This window comes from Falco cherrug, chromosome 14 (genome assembly GCF_023634085.1).
Source record: "Falco cherrug isolate bFalChe1 chromosome 14, bFalChe1.pri, whole genome shotgun sequence".
NCBI classification, from domain to species: Eukaryota; Metazoa; Chordata; class Aves; order Falconiformes; family Falconidae; genus Falco; species Falco cherrug.
This window is the reverse complement of record NC_073710.1, coordinates 24,220,934-24,247,991: the sequence shown is the minus strand read 5'-3', so window position 1 is coordinate 24,247,991 and position 27,058 is coordinate 24,220,934.

Genomic DNA, 27,058 nt, shown 5'->3' with positions numbered 1-27,058 from the left:
ATGCACAACTCCACCGGGGAAGGTGCCAGACAGGAGTTCTCCTGGTAGATTTTACACTACCTTGGTAGGCACCTGAAAGGCACCACAAAAGTTGTTCTACCTGCTTTCTGGGCTGAGATGGGGAACCGCTGAATTTTGGAGTCGGCTGGTGACAAAATGTTCCAAACACAGCCCATGCACAACTCCACCACGGAAGGTGCCAGACAGGAGTTCTCTTGATAGATTTTACATTGCTCTGGTAGGCACCTCAAAGACACCACAAAAGTTGTTCTTCCTGCTTTCTGGGCTGAGATGGGGAATCGCTGAATTTTGGACTCGGCCGGTGACAAAATGTTCCAAACACACCCCATGCACAACTCCACCGGGGAAGGTGCCAGACAGGAGTTCTCCTGGTAGTTTTGACATTGCTCCAGTAGGCATCTGAAAGACACCACAAAAGTTGTTCTACCTGCTTTCTGGGCTGAGATGGGGAACCGCTGAATTTTGGAGTCGGCCGGTGACAAAATGTTCCAAACACACCCCATGCACAACTCCACCGGGGAAGGTGCCAGACAGGAGTTCTCTTGGTAGTTTTTACACTACCTTGGTAGGCATTTGAAAGGCACCACAAAAGTTGTTCTTCCTGCTTTCTGGGCTGAGATGGGGAACCGCTGAATTTTGGAGTCGGCCGGTGACAAAATGTTCCAAACACACCCCCTGCACAACTCCACCGGGGAAGGTGCCAGACAGGAGTTCTCTTGGTAGTTTTTACACTACCTTGGTAGGCATCTAAAAGACACCACAAAAGTTGTTCTACCTGCTTTCTGGGCTGAGATGGGGAACAGCTGAATTTTGGAGTCGGCTGGTGACAAAATGTTCCAAACACACCCCATGCACAACTCCACCGGGGAAGGTGCCAGACAGGAGTTCTCTTAGTTGTTTTTACACTACCTTGGTAGGCAGCTGAAAGGCACCACAAAAGTTGTTCTTCCTGCTTTCTGGGCTGAGATGGGGAACCGCTGAATTTTGGAGTCGGCTGGTGACAAAATGTTCCAAATACACCCCCTGCACAACTCCACCGGGGAAGGTGCCAGACAGGAGTTCTCCTGGTAGTTTTTACATTGCTCCGGTAGGCATCTGAAAGGCACCACAAAAGTTGTTCTACCTCCTTTCTGGGCTGAGATGGGGAACCGCTGAATTTTGGAGTCGGCCGGTGACAAAATGTTCCAAACACACCCCCTGCACAACTCCACCGGGGAAGGTGCCAGACAGGAGTTCTCTTAGTAGTTTTTACACTACCTTGGTAGGCACCTGAAAGGCACCACAAAAGTTGTTCTACCTGCTTTCTGGGCTGAGATGGGGAACCGCTGAATTTTGGAGTCGGCTGGTGACAAAATGTTCCAAACACACCCCATGCACAACTCCACCGGGGAAGGTGCCAGACAGGAGTTCTCCTGGTAGTTTTTACATTGCTCCGGTAGGCATCTGAAAGACACCACAAAAGTTGTTCTACCTGCTTTCTGGGCTGAGATGGGGAACCGCTGAATTTTGGAGTCGGCTGGTGGCAAAATGTTCCAAACACACCCCATGCACAACTCCACCGGGGAAGGTGCCAGACAGGAGTTCTCTTGGTAGATTTTACACTACCTTGGTACCCAGCTGAAAGGCACCACAAAAGTTGTTGTACCTGCTTTCTGGGCTGAGATGGGGAACCGCTGAATTTTGGACTCGGCCGGTGACAAAATGTTCCAAACACACCCCATGCACAACTCCACCGAGGAAGGTGCCAGACAGGAGTTCTCTTAATAGTTTTTACACTACCTTGGTAGGCATCTGAAAGACACCACAAAAGTTGTTCTACCTGCTTTCTGGGCTGAGATGGGGAACCGCTGAATTTTGGACTCGGCTGGTGACAAAATGTTCCAAACACACCCCCTGCAAAACTCCACCGGGGAAGGTGCCAGACAGGAGTTCTCCTGGTAGTTTTTACATTGCTCCGGTAGGCATCTGAAAGGCACCACAAAAGTTGTTCTTCCTGCTTTCTGGGCTGAGATGGGGAACCGCTGAATTTTGGAGTCGGCCGGTGACAAAATGTTCCAAACACACCCCATGCACAATTCCACCGGGGAAGGTGCCAGACAGGAGTTCTCCTGGTAGTTTTTACTATACCTTGGTAGGCATCTAAAAGACACCACAAAAGATGTTCTACCTGCTTTCTGGGCTGAGATGGGGAACCGCTGAATTTTGGAGTCGGCTGGTGGCAAAATGTTCCAAACACACCCCCTGCACAACTCCACCGGGGAAGGTGCCAGACAGGAGTTCTCTTGATAGATTTTACATTGCTCTGGTAGGCACCTCAAAGACACCACAAAACTTGTTCTATCTGCTTTCTGGGCTGAGATGGGGAATCGCTGAATTTTGGACTCGGCCGGTGAAAAAATTTTCCAAACACACCCCATGCACAACTCCACCGGGGAAGGTGCCAGACAGGAGTTCTCCTGGTAGTTTTTACACTACCTGGGTAGGCATTTGAAAGGCACCACAAAAGTTGTTCTTCCTGCTTTCTGGGCTGAGATGGGGAACCGCTGAATATTGGAGTCGGCCGGTGACAAAATGTTCCAAACACACCCCATGCACAACTCCACCGGGGAAGGTGCCAGACAGGAGTTCTCCTGGTAGTTTTTACATTGCTCCGGTAGGCATCTGAAAGACACCACAAAAGTTGTTCTACCTGCTTTCTGGGCTGAGATGGGGAACCGCTGAATTTTGGACTCGGCCGGTGACAAAATGTTCCAAACACACCCCATGCACAACTCCACCGGGGAAGGTGCCAGACAGGAGTTCTCTTGGTAGATTTTACACTACCTTGGCAGGCACCTCAAAGACACCACAAAACTTGTTCTATCTGCTTTCTGGGCTGAGATGGGGAATCGCTGAATTTTGGACTCGGCTGGTGACAAAATGTTCCAAACACCCCCTGCACAACTCCACCGGGGAAGGTGCCAGAAAGGAGTTCTCCTGGTAGTTTTTACACTACCTGGGTAGGCATTTGAAAGGCACCACAAAAGTTGTTCTTCCTGCTTTCTGGGCTGAGATGGGGAACCGCTGAATATTGGAGTCGGCCGGTGACAAAATGTTCCAAACACACCCCATGCACAACTCCACCGGGGAAGGTGCCAGACAGGAGTTCTCCTGGTAGTTTTTACATTGCTCCGGTAGGCATCTGAAAGACACCACAAAAGTTGTTCTACCTGCTTTCTGGGCTGAGATGGGGAACCGCTGAATTTTGGAGTCGGCCGGTGACAAAATGTTCCAAACACACCCCATGCACAACTCCACCGGGGAAGGTGCCAGACAGGAGTTCTCTTGGTAGATTTTACACTACCTTGGCAGGCACCTCAAAGACACCACAAAACTTGTTCTATCTGCTTTCTGGGCTGAGATGGGGAATCGCTGAATTTTGGACTCGGCTGGTGACAAAATGTTCCAAACACCCCCTGCACAACTCCACCGGGGAAGGTGCCAGAAAGGAGTTCTCCTAGTAGTTTTTACATTGCTCCGGTAGGCATCTGAAAGACACCACAAAAGTTGTTGTACCTGCTTTCTGGGCTGAGATGGGGAACCGCTGAATTTTGGAGTCGGCTGGTGACAAAATGTTCCAAACACACCCCCTGCACAACTCCACCGGGGAAGGTGCCAGACAGGAGTTCTCCTGGTAGTTTTTACACTACCTTGGTAGGCATCTGAAAGACACCACAAAAGTTGTTCTACCTGCTTTCTGGGCTGAGATGGGGAACCGCTGAATTTTGGAGTCGGCCGGTGACAAAACGTTCCAAACACACCCCATGCACAACTCCACCGGGGAAGGTGCCAGACAGGAGTTCTCCTGGTAGATTTTACACTACCTTGGTAGGCACCTGAAAGGCACCACAAAAGTTGTTCTACCTGCTTTCTGGGCTGAGATGGGGAACCGCTGAATTTTGGAGTCGGCTGGTGACAAAATGTTCCAAACACAGCCCATGCACAACTCCACCACGGAAGGTGCCAGACAGGAGTTCTCTTGATAGATTTTACATTGCTCTGGTAGGCACCTCAAAGACACCACAAAAGTTGTTCTTCCTGCTTTCTGGGCTGAGATGGGGAATCGCTGAATTTTGGACTCGGCCGGTGACAAAATGTTCCAAACACACCCCATGCACAACTCCACCGGGGAAGGTGCCAGACAGGAGTTCTGTTGGTAGATTTTACACTACCTTGGTAGGCATAAAAAAGACACCACAAAAGTTGTTGTACCTGCTTTCTGGGCTGAGATGGGGAACCGCTGAATTTTGGAGTCGGCTGGTGGCAAAATGTTCCAAACACCCCATGCACAACTCCACCACGGAAGGTGCCAGACAGGAGTTCTCTTGATAGATTTTACATTGCTCTGGTAGGCACCTCAAAGACACCACAAAAGTTGTTCTACCTGCTTTCTGGGCTGAGATGGGGAACAGCTGAATTTTAGACTCGGCTGGTGACAAAATGTTCCAAACACACCCCCTGCACAACTCCACCGGGGAAGGTGCCAGACAGGAGTTCTCTTAGTTGTTTTTACACTACCTTGGTAGGCAGCTGAAAGGCACCACAAAAGTTGTTCTACCTGCTTTCTGGGCTGAGATGGGGAAGAGCTGAATTTTGGACTCGGCTGGTGACAAAATGTTCCAAACACACCCCATGCACAACTCCACCGGGGAAGGTGCCAGACAGGAGTTCTCCTGGTAGATTTTACACTACCTTGGTAGGCAGCTGAAAGGCACCACAAAAGTTGTTCTTCCTTCTTTCTGGGCTGAGATGGGGAACCGCTGAATTTTGGAGTCGGCTGGTGGCAAAATGTTCCAAACACACCCCATGCACAACTCCACCGGGGAAGGTGCCAGACAGGAGTTCTCTTGGTAGATTTTACACTACCTTGGTACCCAGCTGAAAGGCACCACAAAAGTTGTTGTACCTGCTTTCTGGGCTGAGATGGGGAACCGCTGAATTTTGGACTCGGCCGGTGACAAAATGTTCCAAACACACCCCATGCACAACTCCACCGAGGAAGGTGCCAGACAGGAGTTCTCTTAATAGTTTTTACACTACCTTGGTAGGCATCTGAAAGACACCACAAAAGTTGTTCTACCTGCTTTCTGGGCTGAGATGGGGAACCGCTGAATTTTGGACTCGGCTGGTGACAAAATGTTCCAAACACACCCCCTGCAAAACTCCACCGGGGAAGGTGCCAGACAGGAGTTCTCCTGGTAGTTTTTACATTGCTCCGGTAGGCATCTGAAAGGCACCACAAAAGTTGTTCTTCCTGCTTTCTGGGCTGAGATGGGGAACCGCTGAATTTTGGAGTCGGCCGGTGAAAAATGTTCCAAACACACCCCATGCACAATTCCACCACGGAAGGTGCCAGACAGGAGTTCTCCTGGTAGTTTTTACTATACCTTGGTAGGCATCTAAAAGACACCACAAAAGATGTTCTACCTGCTTTCTGGGCTGAGATGGGGAACCGCTGAATTTTGGAGTCGGCTGGTGGCAAAATGTTCCAAACACACCCCCTGCACAACTCCACCGGGGAAGGTGCCAGACAGGAGTTCTCTTGATAGATTTTACATTGCTCTGGTAGGCACCTCAAAGACACCACAAAACTTGTTCTATCTGCTTTCTGGGCTGAGATGGGGAATCGCTGAATTTTGGACTCGGCCGGTGAAAAAATTTTCCAAACACACCCCATGCACAACTCCACCGGGGAAGGTGCCAGACAGGAGTTCTCCTGGTAGTTTTTACACTACCTGGGTAGGCATTTGAAAGGCACCACAAAAGTTGTTCTTCCTGCTTTCTGGGCTGAGATGGGGAACCGCTGAATTTTGGAGTCGGCCGGTGACAAAATGTTCCAAACACACCCCATGCACAACTCCACCGGGGAAGGTGCCAGACAGGAGTTCTCCTGGTAGTTTTTACATTGCTCCGGTAGGCATCTGAAAGACACCACAAAAGTTGTTCTTCCTGCTTTCTGGGCTGAGATGGGGAACCGCTGAATTTTGGAGTCGGCCGGTGACAAAATGTTCCAAACACACCCCATGCACAACTCCACCGGGGAAGGTGCCAGACAGGAGTTCTCCTGGTAGTTTTTACATTGCTCCGGTAGGCATCTGAAAGGCACCACAAAAGTTGTTCTTCCTGCTTTCTGGGCTGAGATGGGGAACCGCTGAATTTTGGAGTCGGCCGGTGACAAAATGTTCCAAACACACCCCATGCACAATTCCACCACGGAAGGTGCCAGACAGGAGTTCTCCTGGTAGTTTTTACTATACCTTGGTAGGCATCTAAAAGACACCACAAAAGATGTTCTACCTGCTTTCTGGGCTGAGATGGGGAACCGCTGAATTTTGGAGTCGGCTGGTGGCAAAATGTTCCAAACACACCCCCTGCACAACTCCACCGGGGAAGGTGCCAGACAGGAGTTCTCTTGATAGATTTTACATTGCTCTGGTAGGCACCTCAAAGACACCACAAAACTTGTTCTATCTGCTTTCTGGGCTGAGATGGGGAATCGCTGAATTTTGGACTCGGCCGGTGAAAAAATTTTCCAAACACACCCCATGCACAACTCCACCGGGGAAGGTGCCAGACAGGAGTTCTCCTGGTAGTTTTTACACTACCTGGGTAGGCATTTGAAAGGCACCACAAAAGTTGTTCTTCCTGCTTTCTGGGCTGAGATGGGGAACCGCTGAATTTTGGACTCGGCCGGTGACAAAATGTTCCAAACACACCCCATGCACAACTCCACCGGGGAAGGTGCCAGACAGGAGTTCTCTTGGTAGATTTTACACTACCTTGGCAGGCACCTCAAAGACACCACAAAACTTGTTCTATCTGCTTTCTGGGCTGAGATGGGGAATCGCTGAATTTTGGAGTCGGCTGGTGACAAAATGTTCCAAACACCCCCTGCACAACTCCACCGGGGAAGGTGCCAGAAAGGAGTTCTCCTAGTAGTTTTTACATTGCTCCGGTAGGCATCTGAAAGACACCACAAAAGTTGTTGTACCTGCTTTCTGGGCTGAGATGGGGAACCGCTGAATTTTGGAGTCGGCTGGTGACAAAATGTTCCAAACACACCCCCTGCACAACTCCACCGGGGAAGGTGCCAGACAGGAGTTCTCCTGGTAGTTTTTACACTACCTTGGTAGGCATCTGAAAGACACCACAAAAGTTGTTCTACCTGCTTTCTGGGCTGAGATGGGGAACCGCTGAATTTTGGAGTCGGCCGGTGACAAAACGTTCCAAACACACCCCATGCACAACTCCACCGGGGAAGGTGCCAGACAGGAGTTCTCCTGGTAGATTTTACACTACCTTGGTAGGCACCTGAAAGGCACCACAAAAGTTGTTCTACCTGCTTTCTGGGCTGAGATGGGGAACCGCTGAATTTTGGAGTCGGCTGGTGACAAAATGTTCCAAACACAGCCCATGCACAACTCCACCACGGAAGGTGCCAGACAGGAGTTCTCTTGATAGATTTTACATTGCTCTGGTAGGCACCTCAAAGACACCACAAAAGTTGTTCTTCCTGCTTTCTGGGCTGAGATGGGGAATCGCTGAATTTTGGACTCGGCCGGTGACAAAATGTTCCAAACACACCCCATGCACAACTCCACCGGGGAAGGTGCCAGACAGGAGTTCTCCTGGTAGTTTTGACATTGCTCCAGTAGGCATCTGAAAGACACCACAAAAGTTGTTCTACCTGCTTTCTGGGCTGAGATGGGGAACCGCTGAATTTTGGAGTCGGCCGGTGACAAAATGTTCCAAACACACCCCATGCACAACTCCACCGGGGAAGGTGCCAGACAGGAGTTCTCTTGGTAGTTTTTACACTACCTTGGTAGGCATTTGAAAGGCACCACAAAAGTTGTTCTTCCTGCTTTCTGGGCTGAGATGGGGAACCGCTGAATTTTGGAGTCGGCCGGTGACAAAATGTTCCAAACACACCCCCTGCACAACTCCACCGGGGAAGGTGCCAGACAGGAGTTCTCTTGGTAGTTTTTACACTACCTTGGTAGGCATCTAAAAGACACCACAAAAGTTGTTCTACCTGCTTTCTGGGCTGAGATGGGGAACAGCTGAATTTTGGAGTCGGCTGGTGACAAAATGTTCCAAACACACCCCATGCACAACTCCACCGGGGAAGGTGCCAGACAGGAGTTCTCTTAGTTGTTTTTACACTACCTTGGTAGGCAGCTGAAAGGCACCACAAAAGTTGTTCTTCCTGCTTTCTGGGCTGAGATGGGGAACCGCTGAATTTTGGAGTCGGCTGGTGACAAAATGTTCCAAATACACCCCCTGCACAACTCCACCGGGGAAGGTGCCAGACAGGAGTTCTCCTGGTAGTTTTTACATTGCTCCGGTAGGCATCTGAAAGGCACCACAAAAGTTGTTCTACCTCCTTTCTGGGCTGAGATGGGGAACCGCTGAATTTTGGAGTCGGCCGGTGACAAAATGTTCAAAACACACCCCCTGCACAACTCCACCGGGGAAGGTGCCAGACAGGAGTTCTCTTAGTAGTTTTTACACTACCTTGGTAGGCACCTGAAAGGCACCACAAAAGTTGTTCTACCTGCTTTCTGGGCTGAGATGGGGAACCGCTGAATTTTGGAGTCGGCTGGTGACAAAATGTTCCAAACACACCCCATGCACAACTCCACCGGGGAAGGTGCCAGACAGGAGTTCTCCTGGTAGTTTTTACATTGCTCCGGTAGGCATCTGAAAGACACCACAAAAGTTGTTCTACCTGCTTTCTGGGCTGAGATGGGGAACCGCTGAATTTTGGAATCGGCTGGTGGCAAAATGTTCCAAACACACCCCATGCACAACTCCACCGGGGAAGGTGCCAGACAGGAGTTCTCTTGGTAGATTTTACACTACCTTGGTACCCAGCTGAAAGGCACCACAAAAGTTGTTGTACCTGCTTTCTGGGCTGAGATGGGGAACCGCTGAATTTTGGACTCGGCCGGTGACAAAATGTTCCAAACACACCCCATGCACAACTCCACCGAGGAAGGTGCCAGACAGGAGTTCTCTTAATAGTTTTTACACTACCTTGGTAGGCATCTGAAAGACACCACAAAAGTTGTTCTACCTGCTTTCTGGGCTGAGATGGGGAACCGCTGAATTTTGGACTCGGCTGGTGACAAAATGTTCCAAACACACCCCCTGCAAAACTCCACCGGGGAAGGTGCCAGACAGGAGTTCTCCTGGTAGTTTTTACATTGCTCCGGTAGGCATCTGAAAGGCACCACAAAAGTTGTTCTTCCTGCTTTCTGGGCTGAGATGGGGAACCGCTGAATTTTGGAGTCGGCCGGTGACAAAATGTTCCAAACACACCCCATGCACAATTCCACCGGGGAAGGTGCCAGACAGGAGTTCTCCTGGTAGTTTTTACTATACCTTGGTAGGCATCTAAAAGACACCACAAAAGATGTTCTACCTGCTTTCTGGGCTGAGATGGGGAACCGCTGAATTTTGGAGTCGGCTGGTGGCAAAATGTTCCAAACACACCCCCTGCACAACTCCACCGGGGAAGGTGCCAGACAGGAGTTCTCTTGATAGATTTTACATTGCTCTGGTAGGCACCTCAAAGACACCACAAAACTTGTTCTATCTGCTTTCTGGGCTGAGATGGGGAATCGCTGAATTTTGGACTCGGCCGGTGAAAAAATTTTCCAAACACACCCCATGCACAACTCCACCGGGGAAGGTGCCAGACAGGAGTTCTCTTGGTAGATTTTACACTACCTTGGCAGGCACCTCAAAGACACCACAAAACTTGTTCTATCTGCTTTCTGGGCTGAGATGGGGAATCGCTGAATTTTGGACTCGGCTGGTGACAAAATGTTCCAAACACCCCCTGCACAACTCCACCGGGGAAGGTGCCAGAAAGGAGTTCTCCTAGTAGTTTTTACATTGCTCCGGTAGGCATCTGAAAGACACCACAAAAGTTGTTGTACCTGCTTTCTGGGCTGAGATGGGGAACCGCTGAATTTTGGAGTCAGCTGGTGACAAAATGTTCCAAACACACCCCCTGCACAACTCCACCGGGGAAGGTGCCAGACAGGAGTTCTCCTGGTAGTTTTTACACTACCTTGGTAGGCATCTGAAAGACACCACAAAAGTTGTTCTACCTGCTTTCTGGGCTGAGATGGGGAACCGCTGAATTTTGGAGTCGGCCAGTGACAAAACGTTCCAAACACACCCCATGCACAACTCCACCGGGGAAGGTGCCAGACAGGAGTTCTCCTGGTAGATTTTACACTACCTTGGTAGGCACCTGAAAGGCACCACAAAAGTTGTTCTACCTGCTTTCTGGGCTGAGATGGGGAACCGCTGAATTTTGGAGTCGGCTGGTGACAAAATGTTCCAAACACAGCCCATGCACAACTCCACCACGGAAGGTGCCAGACAGGAGTTCTCTTGATAGATTTTACATTGCTCTGGTAGGCACCTCAAAGACACCACAAAAGTTGTTCTTCCTGCTTTCTGGGCTGAGATGGGGAATCGCTGAATTTTGGACTCGGCCGGTGACAAAATGTTCCAAACACACCCCATGCACAACTCCACCGGGGAAGGTGCCAGACAGGAGTTCTGTTGGTAGATTTTACACTACCTTGGTAGGCATCTGAAAGACACCACAAAAGTTGTTCTACCTGCTTTCTGGGCTGAGATGGGGAACCGCTGAATTTTGGAGTCGGCTGGTGGCAAAATGTTCCAAACACCCCATGCACAACTCCACCACGGAAGGTGCCAGACAGGAGTTCTCTTGATAGATTTTACATTGCTCTGGTAGGCACCTCAAAGACACCACAAAAGTTGTTCTACCTGCTTTCTGGGCTGAGATGGGGAACAGCTGAATTTTAGACTCGGCTGGTGACAAAATGTTCCAAACACACCCCCTGCACAACTCCACCGGGGAAGGTGCCAGACAGGAGTTCTCTTAGTTGTTTTTACACTACCTTGGTAGGCAGCTGAAAGGCACCACAAAAGTTGTTCTACCTGCTTTCTGGGCTGAGATGGGGAAGAGCTGAATTTTGGACTCGGCTGGTGACAAAATGTTCCAAACACACCCCATGCACAACTCCACCGGGGAAGGTGCCAGACAGGAGTTCTCCTGGTAGATTTTACACTACCTTGGTAGGCAGCTGAAAGGCACCACAAAAGTTGTTCTTCCTTCTTTCTGGGCTGAGATGGGGAACCGCTGAATTTTGGAGTCGGCTGGTGGCAAAATGTTCCAAACACACCCCATGCACAACTCCACCAGGGAAGGTGCCAGACAGGAGTTCTCTTGGTAGATTTTACACTACCTTGGTACCCAGCTGAAAGGCACCACAAAAGTTGTTGTACCTGCTTTCTGGGCTGAGATGGGGAACCGCTGAATTTTGGACTCGGCCGGTGACAAAATGTTCCAAACACACCCCATGCACAACTCCACCGAGGAAGGTGCCAGACAGGAGTTCTCCTGGTAGTTTTTACATTGCTCCGGTAGGCATCTGAAAGGCACCTAAAAGTTGTTCTTCCTGCTTTCTGGGCTGAGATGGGGAACCGCTGAATTTTGGAGTCGGCCGGTGACAAAATGTTCCAAACACACCCCATGCACAATTCCACCACGGAAGGTGCCAGACAGGAGTTCTCCTGGTAGTTTTTACTATACCTTGGTAGGCATCTAAAAGACACCACAAAAGATGTTCTACCTGCTTTCTGGGCTGAGATGGGGAACCGCTGAATTTTGGAGTCGGCTGGTGGCAAAATGTTCCAAACACACCCCATGCACAACTCCACCGGGGAAGGTGCCAGACAGGAGTTCTCTTGATAGATTTTACATTGCTCTGGTAGGCACCTCAAAGACACCACAAAACTTGTTCTATCTGCTTTCTGGGCTGAGATGGGGAATCGCTGAATTTTGGACTCGGCCGGTGAAAAAATTTTCCAAACACACCCCCTGCACAACTCCACCGGGGAAGGTGCCAGACAGGAGTTCTCCTGGTAGTTTTTACACTACCTTGGTAGGCATCTGAAAGACACCACAAAAGTTGTTCTACCTGCTTTCTGGCCTGAGATGGGGAACCGCTGAATTTTGGAGTCGGCCGGTGACAAAACGTTCCAAACACACCCCATGCACAACTCCACCGGGGAAGGTGCCAGACAGGAGTTCTCTTGGTAGATTTTACACTACCTTGGCAGGCACCTCAAAGACACCACAAAACTTGTTCTATCTGCTTTCTGGGCTGAGATGGGGAATCGCTGAATTTTGGACTCGGCTGGTGACAAAATGTTCCAAACACCCCCTGCACAACTCCACCGGGGAAGGTGCCAGAAAGGAGTTCTCCTAGTAGTTTTTACATTGCTCCGGTAGGCATCTGAAAGACACCACAAAAGTTGTTGTACCTGCTTTCTGGGCTGAGATGGGGAACCGCTGAATTTTGGAGTCGGCTGGTGACAAAATGTTCCAAACACACCCCCTGCACAACTCCACCGGGGAAGGTGCCAGACAGGAGTTCTCCTGGTAGTTTTTACACTACCTTGGTAGGCATCTGAAAGACACCACAAAAGTTGTTCTACCTGCTTTCTGGGCTGAGATGGGGAACCGCTGAATTTTGGAGTCGGCCGGTGACAAAACGTTCCAAACACACCCCATGCACAACTCCACCGGGGAAGGTGCCAGACAGGAGTTCTCCTGGTAGATTTTACACTACCTTGGTAGGCACCTGAAAGGCACCACAAAAGTTGTTCTACCTGCTTTCTGGGCTGAGATGGGGAACCGCTGAATTTTGGAGTCGGCTGGTGACAAAATGTTCCAAACACACCCCATGCACAACTCCACCGGGGAAGGAGCCAGACAGGAGTTCTCTTGATAGATTTTACATTGCTCTGGTAGGCACCTCAAAGACACCACAAAAGTTGTTCTTCCTGCTTTCTGGGCTGAGATGGGGAATCGCTGAATTTTGGACTCGGCCGGTGACAAAATGTTCCAAACACACCCCATGCACAACTCCACCGGGGAAGGTGCCAGACAGGAGTTCTCCTGGTAGTTTTGACATTGCTCCGGTAGGCATCTGAAAGACACCACAAAAGTTGTTCTACCTGCTTTCTGGGCTGAGATGGGGAACCGCTGAATTTTGGAGTCGGCCGGTGACAAAATGTTCCAAACACACCCCATGCACAACTCCACCGGGGAAGGTGCCAGACAGGAGTTCTCTTGGTAGATTTTACACTACCTTGGTACCCAGCTGAAAGGCACCACAAAAGTTGTTGTACCTGCTTTCTGGGCTGAGATGGGGAACCGCTGAATTTTGGACTCGGCCGGTGACAAAATGTTCCAAACACACCCCATGCACAACTCCACCGAGGAAGGTGCCAGACAGGAGTTCTCTTAATAGTTTTTACACTACCTTGGTAGGCATCTGAAAGACACCACAAAAGTTGTTCTACCTGCTTTCTGGGCTGAGATGGGGAACCGCTGAATTTTGGACTCGGCTGGTGACAAAATGTTCCAAACACACCCCCTGCAAAACTCCACCGGGGAAGGTGCCAGACAGGAGTTCTCCTGGTAGTTTTTACATTGCTCCGGTAGGCATCTGAAAGGCACCACAAAAGTTGTTCTTCCTGCTTTCTGGGCTGAGATGGGGAACCGCTGAATTTTGGAGTCGGCCGGTGACAAAATGTTCCAAACACACCCCATGCACAATTCCACCGGGGAAGGTGCCAGACAGGAGTTCTCCTGGTAGTTTTTACTATACCTTGGTAGGCATCTAAAAGACACCACAAAAGATGTTCTACCTGCTTTCTGGGCTGAGATGGGGAACCGCTGAATTTTGGAGTCGGCTGGTGGCAAAATGTTCCAAACACACCCCCTGCACAACTCCACCGGGGAAGGTGCCAGACAGGAGTTCTCTTGATAGATTTTACATTGCTCTGGTAGGCACCTCAAAGACACCACAAAACTTGTTCTATCTGCTTTCTGGGCTGAGATGGGGAATCGCTGAATTTTGGACTCGGCCGGTGAAAATATTTTCCAAACACACCCCATGCACAACTCCACCGGGGAAGGTGCCAGACAGGAGTTCTCCTGGTAGTTTTTACACTACCTGGGTAGGCATTTGAAAGGCACCACAAAAGTTGTTCTTCCTGCTTTCTGGGCTGAGATGGGGAACCGCTGAATATTGGAGTCGGCCGGTGACAAAATGTTCCAAACACACCCCATGCACAACTCCACCGGGGAAGGTGCCAGACAGGAGTTCTCCTGGTAGTTTTTACATTGCTCCGGTAGGCATCTGAAAGACACCACAAAAGTTGTTCTACCTGCTTTCTGGGCTGAGATGGGGAACCGCTGAATTTTGGACTCGGCCGGTGACAAAATGTTCCAAACACACCCCATGCACAACTCCACCGGGGAAGGTGCCAGACAGGAGTTCTCTTGGTAGATTTTACACTACCTTGGCAGGCACCTCAAAGACACCACAAAACTTGTTCTATCTGCTTTCTGGGCTGAGATGGGGAATCGCTGAATTTTGGACTCGGCTGGTGACAAAATGTTCCAAACACCCCCTGCACAACTCCACCGGGGAAGGTGCCAGAAAGGAGTTCTCCTAGTAGTTTTTACATTGCTCCGGTAGGCATCTGAAAGACACCACAAAAGTTGTTGTACCTGCTTTCTGGGCTGAGATGGGGAACCGCTGAATTTTGGAGTCAGCTGGTGACAAAATGTTCCAAACACACCCCCTGCACAACTCCACCGGGGAAGGTGCCAGACAGGAGTTCTCCTGGTAGTTTTTACACTACCTTGGTAGGCATCTGAAAGACACCACAAAAGTTGTTCTACCTGCTTTCTGGGCTGAGATGGGGAACCGCTGAATTTTGGAGTCGGCCAGTGACAAAACGTTCCAAACACACCCCATGCACAACTCCACCGGGGAAGGTGCCAGACAGGAGTTCTCCTGGTAGATTTTACACTACCTTGGTAGGCACCTGAAAGGCACCACAAAAGTTGTTCTACCTGCTTTCTGGGCTGAGATGGGGAACCGCTGAATTTTGGAGTCGGCTGGTGACAAAATGTTCCAAACACAGCCCATGCACAACTCCACCACGGAAGGTGCCAGACAGGAGTTCTCTTGATAGATTTTACATTGCTCTGGTAGGCACCTCAAAGACACCACAAAAGTTGTTCTTCCTGCTTTCTGGGCTGAGATGGGGAATCGCTGAATTTTGGACTCGGCCGGTGACAAAATGTTCCAAACACACCCCATGCACAACTCCACCGGGGAAGGTGCCAGACAGGAGTTCTGTTGGTAGATTTTACACTACCTTGGTAGGCATCTGAAAGACACCACAAAAGTTGTTCTACCTGCTTTCTGGGCTGAGATGGGGAACCGCTGAATTTTGGAGTCGGCTGGTGGCAAAATGTTCCAAACACCCCATGCACAACTCCACCACGGAAGGTGCCAGACAGGAGTTCTCTTGATAGATTTTACATTGCTCTGGTAGGCACCTCAAAGACACCACAAAAGTTGTTCTACCTGCTTTCTGGGCTGAGATGGGGAACAGCTGAATTTTAGACTCGGCTGGTGACAAAATGTTCCAAACACACCCCCTGCACAACTCCACCGGGGAAGGTGCCAGACAGGAGTTCTCTTAGTTGTTTTTACACTACCTTGGTAGGCAGCTGAAAGGCACCACAAAAGTTGTTCTACCTGCTTTCTGGGCTGAGATGGGGAAGAGCTGAATTTTGGACTCGGCTGGTGACAAAATGTTCCAAACACACCCCATGCACAACTCCACCGGGGAAGGTGCCAGACAGGAGTTCTCCTGGTAGATTTTACACTACCTTGGTAGGCAGCTGAAAGGCACCACAAAAGTTGTTCTTCCTTCTTTCTGGGCTGAGATGGGGAACCGCTGAATTTTGGAGTCGGCTGGTGGCAAAATGTTCCAAACACACCCCATGCACAACTCCACCAGGGAAGGTGCCAGACAGGAGTTCTCTTGGTAGATTTTACACTACCTTGGTACCCAGCTGAAAGGCACCACAAAAGTTGTTGTACCTGCTTTCTGGGCTGAGATGGGGAACCGCTGAATTTTGGACTCGGCCGGTGACAAAATGTTCCAAACACACCCCATGCACAACTCCACCGAGGAAGGTGCCAGACAGGAGTTCTCCTGGTAGTTTTTACATTGCTCCGGTAGGCATCTGAAAGGCACCTAAAAGTTGTTCTTCCTGCTTTCTGGGCTGAGATGGGGAACCGCTGAATTTTGGAGTCGGCCGGTGACAAAATGTTCCAAACACACCCCATGCACAATTCCACCACGGAAGGTGCCAGACAGGAGTTCTCCTGGTAGTTTTTACTATACCTTGGTAGGCATCTAAAAGACACCACAAAAGATGTTCTACCTGCTTTCTGGGCTGAGATGGGGAACCGCTGAATTTTGGAGTCGGCTGGTGGCAAAATGTTCCAAACACACCCCCTGCACAACTCCACCGGGGAAGGTGCCAGACAGGAGTTCTCTTGATAGATTTTACATTGCTCTGGTAGGCACCTCAAAGACACCACAAAACTTGTTCTATCTGCTTTCTGGGCTGAGATGGGGAATCGCTGAATTTTGGACTCGGCCGGTGAAAAAATTTTCCAAACACACCCCCTGCACAACTCCACCGGGGAAGGTGCCAGACAGGAGTTCTCCTGGTAGTTTTTACACTACCTTGGTAGGCATCTGAAAGACACCACAAAAGTTGTTCTACCTGCTTTCTGGCCTGAGATGGGGAACCGCTGAATTTTGGAGTCGGCCGGTGACAAAACGTTCCAAACACACCCCATGCACAACTCCACCGGGGAAGGTGCCAGACAGGAGTTCTCTTGGTAGATTTTACACTACCTTGGCAGGCACCTCAAAGACACCACAAAACTTGTTCTATCTGCTTTCTGGGCTGAGATGGGGAATCGCTGAATTTTGGACTCGGCTGGTGACAAAATGTTCCAAACACCCCCTGCACAACTCCACCGGGGAAGGTGCCAGAAAGGAGTTCTCCTAGTAGTTTTTACATTGCTCCGGTAGGCATCTGAAAGACACCACAAAAGTTGTTGTACCTGCTTTCTGGGCTGAGATGGGGAACCGCTGAATTTTGGAGTCGGCTGGTGACAAAATGTTCCAAACACACCCCCTGCACAACTCCACCGGGGAAGGTGCCAGACAGGAGTTCTCCTGGTAGTTTTTACACTACCTTGGTAGGCATCTGAAAGACACCACAAAAGTTGTTCTACCTGCTTTCTGGGCTGAGATGGGGAACCGCTGAATTTTGGAGTCGGCCGGTGACAAAACGTTCCAAACACACCCCATGCACAACTCCACCGGGGAAGGTGCCAGACAGGAGTTCTCCTGGTAGATTTTACACTACCTTGGTAGGCACCTGAAAGGCACCACAAAAGTTGTTCTACCTGCTTTCTGGGCTGAGATGGGGAACCGCTGAATTTTGGAGTCGGCTGGTGACAAAATGTTCCAAACACACCCCATGCACAACTCCACCGGGGAAGGAGCCAGACAGGAGTTCTCTTGATAGATTTTACATTGCTCTGGTAGGCACCTCAAAGACACCACAAAAGTTGTTCTTCCTGCTTTCTGGGCTGAGATGGGGAATCGCTGAATTTTGGACTCGGCCGGTGACAAAATGTTCCAAACACACCCCATGCACAACTCCACCGGGGAAGGTGCCAGACAGGAGTTCTCCTGGTAGTTTTGACTTTGCTCCGGTAGGCATCTGAAAGACACCACAAAAGTTGTTCTACCTGCTTTCTGGGCTGAGATGGGGAACCGCTGAATTTTGGAGTCGGCCGGTGACAAAATGTTCCAAACACACCCCATGCACAACTCCACCGGGGAAGGTGCCAGACAGGAGTTCTCTTGGTAGTTTTTACACTACCTTGGTAGGCATTTGAAAGGCACCACAAAAGTTGTTCTTCCTGCTTTCTGGGCTGAGATGGGGAACCGCTGAATTTTGGACTCGGCCGGTGACAAAATGTTCCAAAGACACCCCATGCACAACTCCACCGGGGAAGGTGCCAGACAGGAGTTCTCTTGGTAGTTTTTACACTACCTTGGTAGGCATCTAAAAGACACCACAAAAGTTGTTCTACCTGCTTTCTGGGCTGAGATGGGGAACAGCTGAATTTTGGAGTCGGCTGGTGACAAAATGTTCCAAACACACCCCATGCACAACTCCACCGGGGAAGGTGCCAGACAGGAGTTCTCTTAGTTGTTTTTACACTACCTTGGTAGGCAGCTGAAAGGCACCACAAAAGTTGTTCTTCCTGCTTTCTGGGCTGAGATGGGGAACCGCTGAATTTTGGAGTCGGCTGGTGACAAAATGTTCCAAATACACCCCCTGCACAACTCCACCGGGGAAGGTGCCAGACAGGAGTTCTCCTGGTAGTTTTTACATTGCTCCGGTAGGCATCTGAAAGGCACCACAAAAGTTGTTCTACCTCCTTTCTGGGCTGAGATGGGGAACCGCTGAATTTTGGAGTCGGCCGGTGACAAAATGTTCCAAACACACCCCCTGCACAACTCCACCGGGGAAGGTGCCAGACAGGAGTTCTCTTAGTAGTTTTTACACTACCTTGGTAGGCACCTGAAAGGCACCACAAAAGTTGTTCTACCTGCTTTCTGGGCTGAGATGGGGAACCGCTGAATTTTGGAGTCGGCTGGTGACAAAATGTTCCAAACACACCCCCTGCACAACTCCACCGGGGAAGGTGCCAGACAGGAGTTCTCCTGGTAGTTTTTACACTACCTTGGTAGGCATCTGAAAGACACCACAAAAGTTGTTCTACCTGCTTTCTGGGCTGAGATGGGGAACCGCTGAATTTTGGAGTCGGCCGGTGACAAAACGTTCCAAACACACCCCATGCACAACTCCACCGGGGAAGGTGCCAGACAGGAGTTCTCCTGGTAGATTTTACACTACCTTGGTAGGCACCTGAAAGGCACCACAAAAGTTGTTCTACCTGCTTTCTGGGCTGAGATGGGGAACCGCTGAATTTTGGAGTCGGCTGGTGACAAAATGTTCCAAACACACCCCATGCACAACTCCACCGGGGAAGGAGCCAGACAGGAGTTCTCTTGATAGATTTTACATTGCTCTGGTAGGCACCTCAAAGACACCACAAAAGTTGTTCTTCCTGCTTTCTGGGCTGAGATGGGGAATCGCTGAATTTTGGACTCGGCCGGTGACAAAATGTTCCAAACACACCCCATGCACAACTCCACCGGGGAAGGTGCCAGACAGGAGTTCTCCTGGTAGTTTTGACTTTGCTCCGGTAGGCATCTGAAAGACACCACAAAAGTTGTTCTACCTGCTTTCTGGGCTGAGATGGGGAACCGCTGAATTTTGGAGTCGGCCGGTGACAAAATGTTCCAAACACACCCCATGCACAACTCCACCGGGGAAGGTGCCAGACAGGAGTTCTCTTGGTAGTTTTTACACTACCTTGGTAGGCATTTGAAAGGCACCACAAAAGTTGTTCTTCCTGCTTTCTGGGCTGAGATGGGGAACCGCTGAATTTTGGACTCGGCCGGTGACAAAATGTTCCAAAGACACCCCATGCACAACTCCACCGGGGAAGGTGCCAGACAGGAGTTCTCTTGGTAGTTTTTACACTACCTTGGTAGGCATCTAAAAGACACCACAAAAGTTGTTCTTCCTGCTTTCTGGGCTGAGATGGGGAACAGCTGAATTTTGGAGTCGGCTGGTGACAAAATGTTCCAAACACACCCCATGCACAACTCCACCGGGGAAGGTGCCAGACAGGAGTTCTCTTAGTTGTTTTTACACTACCTTGGTAGGCAGCTGAAAGGCACCACAAAAGTTGTTCTTCCTGCTTTCTGGGCTGAGATGGGGAACCGCTGAATTTTGGAGTCGGCTGGTGACAAAATGTTCCAAATACACCCCCTGCACAACTCCACCGGGGAAGGTGCCAGACAGGAGTTCTCCTGGTAGTTTTTACATTGCTCCGGTAGGCATCTGAAAGGCACCACAAAAGTTGTTCTACCTCCTTTCTGGGCTGAGATGGGGAACCGCTGAATTTTGGAGTCGGCCGGTGACAAAATGTTCCAAACACACCCCCTGCACAACTCCACCGGGGAAGGTGCCAGACAGGAGTTCTCTTAGTAGTTTTTACACTACCTTGGTAGGCACCTGAAAGGCACCACAAAAGTTGTTCTACCTGCTTTCTGGGCTGAGATGGGGAACCGCTGAATTTTGGAGTCGGCTGGTGACAAAATGTTCCAAACACACCCCATGCACAACTCCACCGGGGAAGGTGCCAGACAGGAGTTCTCCTGGTAGTTTTTACATTGCTCCGGTAGGCATCTGAAAGACACCACAAAAGTTGTTCTACCTGCTTTCTGGGCTGAGATGGGGAACCGCTGAATTTTGGAGTCGGCCGGTGACAAAATGTTCCAAACACACCCCATGCACAACTCCACCGGGGAAGGTGCCAGACAGGAGTTCTCTTAATAGTTTTTACACTACCTTGGTAGGCACCTGAAAGGCACTACAAAAGTTGTTCTTCCTGCTTTCTGGGCTGAGATGGGGAACCGCTGAATTTTGGACTCGGCTGGTGACAAAATGTTCCAAACACCCCCTGCACAACTCCACCGGGGAAGGTGCCAGAAAGGAGTTCTCCTAGTAGTTTTTACATTGCTCCGGTAGGCATCTGAAAGACACCACAAAAGTTGTTGTACCTGCTTTCTGGGCTGAGATGGGGAATCGCTGAATTTTGGAGTCGGCTGGTGACAAAATGTTCCAAACACACCCCCTGCACAACTCCACCGGGGAAGGTGCCAGACAGGAGTTCTCCTGGTAGTTTTTACACTACCTTGGTAGGCATCTGAAAGACACCACAAAAGTTGTTCTACCTGCTTTCTGGGCTGAGATGGGGAACCGCTGAATTTTGGAGTCGGCCGGTGACAAAACGTTCCAAACACACCCCATGCACAACTCCACCGGGGAAGGTGCCAGACAGGAGTTCTCCTGGTAGATTTTACACTACCTTGGTAGGCACCTGAAAGGCACCACAAAAGTTGTTCTACCTGCTTTCTGGGCTGAGATGGGGAACCGCTGAATTTTGGAGTCGGCTGGTGACAAAATGTTCCAAACACAGCCCATGCACAACTCCACCACGGAAGGTGCCAGACAGGAGTTCTCTTGATAGATTTTACATTGCTCTGGTAGGCACCTCAAAGACACCACAAAAGTTGTTCTTCCTGCTTTCTGGGCTGAGATGGGGAATCGCTGAATTTTGGACTCGGCCGGTGACAAAATGTTCCAAACACACCCCATGCACAACTCCACCGGGGAAGGTGCCAGACAGGAGTTCTCCTGGTAGTTTTGACATTGCTCCGGTAGGCATCTGAAAGACACCACAAAAGTTGTTCTACCTGCTTTCTGGGCTGAGATGGGGAACCGCTGAATTTTGGAGTCGGCCGGTGACAAAATGTTCCAAACACACCCCATGCACAACTCCACCGGGGAAGGTGCCAGACAGGAGTTCTCTTGGTAGTTTTTACACTACCTTGGTAGGCATTTGAAAGGCACCACAAAAGTTGTTCTTCCTGCTTTCTGGGCTGAGATGGGGAACAGCTGAATTTTGGAGTCGGCCGGTGACAAAATGTTCCAAACACACCCCCTGCACAACTCCACCGGGGAAGGTGCCAGACAGGAGTTCTCTTGGTAGTTTTTACACTACCTTGGTAGGCATCTGAAAGACACCACAAAAGTTGTTCTACCTGCTTTCTGGGCTGAGATGGGGAACAGCTGAATTTTGGAGTCGGCTGGTGACAAAATGTTCCAAACACACCCCATGCACAACTCCACCGGGGAAGGTGCCAGACAGGAGTTCTCTTAGTTGTTTTTACACTACCTTGGTAGGCAGCTGAAAGGCACCACAAAAGTTGTTCTTCCTGCTTTCTGGGCTGAGATGGGGAACAGCTGAATTTTGGAGTCGGCTGGTGACAAAATGTTCCAAATACACCCCCTGCACAACTCCACCGGGGAAGGTGCCAGACAGGAGTTCTCCTGGTAGTTTTTACATTGCTCCGGTAGGCATCTGAAAGGCACCACAAAACTTGTTCTACCTCCTTTCTGGGCTGAGATGGGGAACCGCTGAATTTTGGAGTCGGCCGGTGACAAAATGTTCCAAACACACCCCCTGCACAACTCCACCGGGGAAGGTGCCAGACAGGAGTTCTCTTAGTAGTTTTTACACTACCTTGGTAGGCACCTGAAAGGCACCACAAAAGTTGTTCTACCTGCTTTCTGGGCTGAGATGGGGAACCGCTGAATTTTGGAGTCGGCTGGTGACAAAATGTTCCAAACACACCCCATGCACAACTCCACCGGGGAAGGTGCCAGACAGGAGTTCTCCTGGTAGTTTTTACATTGCTCCGGTAGGCATCTGAAAGACACCACAAAAGTTGTTCTACCTGCTTTCTGGGCTGAGATGGGGAACCGCTGAATTTTGGAGTCGGCCGGTGACAAAATGTTCCAAACACACCCCATGCACAACTCCACCGGGGAAGGTGCCAGACAGGAGTTCTCTTAATAGTTTTTACACTACCTTGGTAGGCACCTGAAAGGCACTACAAAAGTTGTTCTACCTGCTTTCTGGGCTGAGATGGGGAACCGCTGAATTTTGGAGTCGGCTGGTGACAAAATGTTCCAAACACACCCCATGCACAACTCCACCGGGGAAGGTGCCAGACAGGAGTTCTCTTGATAGTTTTTACACTACCTTGGTAGGCATCAAAAAGACACTACAGAAGTTGTTCTTTCTGCTTTCTGGGCTGAGATGGGGAATCGCTGAATTTTGGACTCGGCCGGTGACAAAATGTTCCAAACACACCCCATGCACAACTCCACCGGGGAAGGTGCCAGACAGGAGTTCTCCTGGTAGTTTTTACATTGCTCCGGTAGGCATCTGAAAGGCACCACAAAACTTGTTCTACCTGCTTTCTGGGCTGAGATGGGGAACCGCTGAATTTTGGAGTCGGCCGGTGACAAAATGTTCCAAACACACCCCATGCACAATTCCACCACGGAAGGTGCCAGACAGGAGTTCTCCTGGTAGTTTTTACTATACCTTGGTAGGCATCTAAAAGACACCACAAAAGATGTTCTACCTGCTTTCTGGGCTGAGATGGGGAACCGCTGAATTTTGGAGTCGGCTGGTGGCAAAATGTTCCAAACACACCCCCTGCACAACTCCACCGGGGAAGGTGCCAGACAGGAGTTCTCTTGATAGATTTTACATTGCTCTGGTAGGCACCTCAAAGACACCACAAAACTTGTTCTATCTGCTTTCTGGGCTGAGATGGGGAATCGCTGAATTTTGGACTCGGCCGGTGAAAAAATTTTCCAAACACACCCCATGCACAACTCCACCGGGGAAGGTGCCAGACAGGAGTTCTCCTGGTAGTTTTTACACTACCTGGGTAGGCATTTGAAAGGCACCACAAAAGTTGTTCTTCCTGCTTTCTGGGCTGAGATGGGGAACCGCTGAATTTTGGAGTCGGCCGGTGACAAAATGTTCCAAACACACCCCATGCACAACTCCACCGGGGAAGGTGCCAGACAGGAGTTCTCCTGGTAGTTTTTACATTGCTCCGGTAGGCATCTGAAAGACACCACAAAAGTTGTTCTACCTGCTTTCTGGGCTGAGATGGGGAACCGCTGAATTTTGGACTCGGCCGGTGACAAAATGTTCCAAACACACCCCATGCACAACTCCACCGGGGAAGGTGCCAGACAGGAGTTCTCTTGGTAGATTTTACACTACCTTGGCAGGCACCTCAAAGACACCACAAAACTTGTTCTATCTGCTTTCTGGGCTGAGATGGGGAATCGCTGAATTTTGGACTCGGCTGGTGACAAAATGTTCCAAACACCCCCTGCACAACTCCACCGGGGAAGGTGCCAGAAAGGAGTTCTCCTAGTAGTTTTTACATTGCTCCGGTAGGCATCTGAAAGACACCACAAAAGTTGTTGTACCTGCTTTCTGGGCTGAGATGGGGAACCGCTGAATTTTGGACTCGGCCGGTGACAAAATGTTCCAAACACACCCCCTGCACAACTCCACCGGGGAAGGTGCCAGACAGGAGTTCTCCTGGTAGTTTTTACACTACCCCGGTAGGCAGCTGAAAGGCACCACAAAACTTGTTCTACCTGCTTTCTGGGCTGAGATGGGGAACCGCTGAATTTTGGAGTCGGCCGGTGACAAAACGTTCCAAACACACCCCATGCACAACTCCACCGGGGAAGGTGCCAGACAGGAGTTCTCCTGGTAGATTTTACACTACCTTGGTAGGCACCTGAAAGGCACCACAAAAGTTGTTCTACCTGCTTTCTGGGCTGAGATGGGGAACCGCTGAATTTTGGAGTCGGCTGGTGACAAAATGTTCCAAACACAGCCCATGCACAACTCCACCACGGAAGGTGTTAGACAGGAGTTCTCTTGATAGATTTTACATTGCTCTGGTAGGCACCTCAAAGACACCACAAAAGTTGTTCTTCCTGCTTTCTGGGCTGAGATGGGGAATCGCTGAATTTTGGACTCGGCCGGTGACAAAATGTTCCAAACACACCCCATGCACAACTCCACCGGGGAAGGTGCCAGACAGGAGTTCTCCTGGTAGTTTTGACATTGCTCCGGTAGGCATCTGAAAGACACCACAAAAGTTGTTCTACCTGCTTTCTGGGCTGAGATGGGGAACCGCTGAATTTTGGAGTCGGCCGGTGACAAAATGTTCCAAACACACCCCATGCACAACTCCACCGGGGAAGGTGCCAGACAGGAGTTCTCTTGGTAGTTTTTACACTACCTTGGTAGGCATTTGAAAGGCACCACAAAAGTTGTTCTTCCTGCTTTCTGGGCTGAGATGGGGAACCGCTGAATTTTGGAGTCGGCCGGTGACAAAATGTTCCAAACACACCCCCTGCACAACTCCACCGGGGAAGGTGCCAGACAGGAGTTCTCTTGGTAGTTTTTACACTACCTTGGTAGGCATCTAAAAGACACCACAAAAGTTGTTCTACCTGCTTTCTGGGCTGAGATGGGGAACAGCTGAATTTTGGAGTCGGCTGGTGACAAAATGTTCCAAACACACCCCATGCACAACTCCACCGGGGAAGGTGCCAGACAGGAGTTCTCTTAGTTGTTTTTACACTACCTTGGTAGGCATTTGAAAGGCACCACAAAAGTTGTTCTTCCTGCTTTCTGGGCTGAGATGGGGAACCGCTGAATTTTGGAGTCGGCTGGTGACAAAATGTTCCAAATACACCCCCTGCACAACTCCACCGGGGAAGGTGCCAGACAGGAGTTCTCCTGGTAGTTTTTACATTGCTCCGGTAGGCATCTGAAAGGCACCACAAAAGTTGTTCTACCTCCTTTCTGGGCTGAGATGGGGAACCGCTGAATTTTGGAGTCGGCCGGTGACAAAATGTTCCAAACACACCCCCTGCACAACTCCACCGGGGAAGGTGCCAGACAGGAGTTCTCTTAGTAGTTTTTACACTACCTTGGTAGGCACCTGAAAGGCACCACAAAAGTTGTTCTACCTGCTTTCTGGGCTGAGATGGGGAACCGCTGAATTTTGGACTCGGCTGGTGACAAAATGTTCCAAACACACCCCATGCACAACTCCACCGGGGAAGGTGCCAGACAGGAGTTCTCCTGGTAGTTTTTACACTGCTCCGGTAGGCATCTGAAAGACACCACAAAAGTTGTTCTACCTGCTTTCTGGGCTGAGATGGGGAACCGCTGAATTTTGGAGTCGGCCGGTGACAAAATGTTCCAAACACACCCCATGCACAACTCCACCGGGGAAGGTGCCAGACAGGAGTTCTCTTAATAGTTTTTACACTACCTTGGTAGGCACCTGAAAGGCACTACAAAAGTTGTTCTACCTGCTTTCTGGGCTGAGATGGGGAACCGCTGAATTTTGGAGTCGGCTGGTGACAAAATGTTCCAAACACACCCCATGCACAACTCCACCGGGGAAGGTGCCAGACAGGAGTTCTCTTGATAGTTTTTACACTACCTTGGTAGGCATCAAAAAGACACTACAGAAGTTGTTCTTCCTGCTTTCTGGGCTGAGATGGGGAATCGCTGAATTTTGGACTCGGCCGGTGACAAAATGTTCCAAACACACCCCCTGCACAACTCCACCGGGGAAGGTGCCAGACAGGAGTTCTCCTGGTAGTTTTTACATTGCTCCGGTAGGCATCTGAAAGACACCACAAAAGTTGTTCTACCTGCTTTGTGGGCTGAGATGGGGAACCGCTGAATTTTGGAGTCGGCTGGTGACAAAATGTTCCAAACACACCCCATGCACAACTCCACCACGGAAGGTGCCAGACAGGAGTTCTCCTGGTAGTTTTTACATTGCTCCGGTAGGCATCTGAAAGGCACCACAAAAGTTGTTCTTCCTGCTTTCTGGGCTGAGTTGGGGAACCGCTGAATTTTGGAGTCGGCCGGTGACAAAATGTTCCAAACACACCCCATGCACAACTCCACCGGGGAAGGTGCCAGACAGGAGTTCTCTTGATAGATTTTACATTGCTCTGGTAGGCACCTCAAAGACACCACAAAACTTTTTCTTCCTGCTTTCTGGGCTGAGATGGGGAACCGCTGAATTTTGGACTCGGCTGGTGACAAAATGTTCCAAACACACCCCCTGCAAAACTCCACCGGGGAAGGTGCCAGACAGGAGTTCTCCTGGTAGCTTTTACATTGCTACGGTAGGCATCTGAAAGGCACCACAAAAGTTGTTCTTCCTGCTTTCTGGGCTGAGATGGGGAACAGCTGAATTTTGGAGTCGGCTGGTGACAAAATGTTCCAAACACAGCCCATGCACAACTCCACCACGGAAGGTGCCAGACAGGAGTTCTCCTGGTAGTTTTTACACTACCTTGGTAGGCATCTAAAAGACACCACAAAAGATGTTCTACCTGCTTTCTGGGCTG